Source organism: Gekko japonicus, unplaced genomic scaffold, assembly GCF_001447785.1.
Source record: "Gekko japonicus isolate JY-2015 unplaced genomic scaffold, Gekko_japonicus_V1.1 scaffold3077, whole genome shotgun sequence".
Lineage (NCBI taxonomy): Eukaryota > Metazoa > Chordata > Lepidosauria > Squamata > Gekkonidae > Gekko > Gekko japonicus.
The window spans coordinates 140,808-142,603 of NW_015168135.1; positions in this window are offsets into that span (position 1 = coordinate 140,808).

A 1,796-nucleotide genomic window follows, 5' to 3' on the forward strand; every position below is an offset into this window, starting at 1 on the left:
CTTAAAATTATTTGGCAGAGAATTCGACAGTTTAATGATGGTCTGGGCCTGGCTGGGGCAATGACACTTCCCCACAGAGAGGGCTCTGAGTGCCACCTCTGGCACCCGTGCCATAGGTTTGCCACCACTGGGCTATGACACCAAGATTGGGGGCACCAAGATTGGTCAGTGCTTAGGGCACCCGTGAGCCTTAATCCGCCCCTGCAGTCAGAGCAAAATGATTTATGCAGCAGACAAATCACAACTGTAGCTCACCAAGCAGGATTTTTGCTCACGAGACTCCACCGCTGAGAGGGAACATTGGTCTTGTTCCCTCAGAAAAGAGCCTTTCCCCCCACTTCCTTTTGTGTTAATGTATCATTACATTACAGACTTCACGTTCCTGGGATCCAAGATCACTGCAGACGGTGACTGCAGCCATGCAATTAAAAGACGCCTGCTCCTTGGGAGAAAAGCGATGGCAAGCCTAGGCAGCATAATAAAAAGTAGGGACATCACCCTGCCAACATAAGTCCCTACGGTCAAAGCAATGGTATTCCCAGTAGTACTGTATGGCTGCGAGAGTTGGACCATAAGGAAGACCAAGTGCCAAAGAATAGATGCTTTCGAACTATGGTGCTGGAGAAGACTCTTGAGAGTCCCCTGGACTACAAGGAGATAAAATCAGTCAATCCTAAAAGAAATCAACCCTGACTGTTCCCTGGAAGGCCAGAGACTGAAGCCAAAGCTCAAATACTGTGGCCCCCAAATGAGAAGGGAGCACTCACTGGAGAAGACCCTGATGCTGGGAAAGGCTGAAGGTCAAAGAAGACGGGGATGGCAAAGGATGAGATGGTTAGACAGTGTCATAGAGGCAACGAACATGAAATTGAGCAAACTCCGGAGGACCGTGGAAGACGGGAGGGCCTGGCATGATGTGGTCCAGGGGGTTGCGAAGAGTCGGACTCAACTGTGCAACTGAACAACAACAACACAGGGGTTATGAATACCGTGGTGTTAAAATTAAGAAAATAGGAAAGCGGTTAGCTTACATCCAGAATTAAAGTTTAAACTTCAAAAGTTGCCACTGGACTCAGAACTTTGTTCAACAGGTTTCAAAGTAGCTTCCCTGTGTGTGTGTGTGTGTGTGGGGGAGTTACCATATTTTAGGGTTAGGGTTGCCAGCCCCCAGGTGGGGCCTGGAGATCTCCCGCTTTTGCAACTGATCTCCAGCTGGCAGAGATCAGCTTCCCTGAGAGAAAATGGCTGCTCTGAAGGGTGGACTCTATGGCATTGCACCATGCTGAGGCCCCTCCCCTCCCCAAACCCCACCCTCTCCTGGATCCCCCCCAAAGTCTCCAGGTATTTCCCAACCCCAACCTGGCAACCCGATTTAGGGTTCCCAGCCTCCAGCTATGCCTGGAGATCTCTCGTAATCTCTGGGTGATAGAGATCAGTTCACCTGGAGAAAATGGCTGCTTTGGAAGGTTGACTCCAGGGCACTAAACCCTATTGAAGTTAGGGTTGCCAGTTTCCAGGTGGGCAAAAAGGTAGAGGGGGGGTTGCAGTATGGTAATAGCTTACAAGAAAAAGAACTACTGCAATCTGTGCATGTATCACTTACAGGGGTCATTTCGTAGAAAAAAAGATGCAGGAGCTCATTAGCATAACTTATTAACATAAGTTATTTGCATATGCCACACACCCTGACGTCACCGGAAGTGTGTCAGAAGGCAACACCCACCGCTCAGACTCCACTGGACTGTTTTGGATTGCTAGCTATGGGGGGGGAGGGGAACATGCAGATCTGCCCTCAC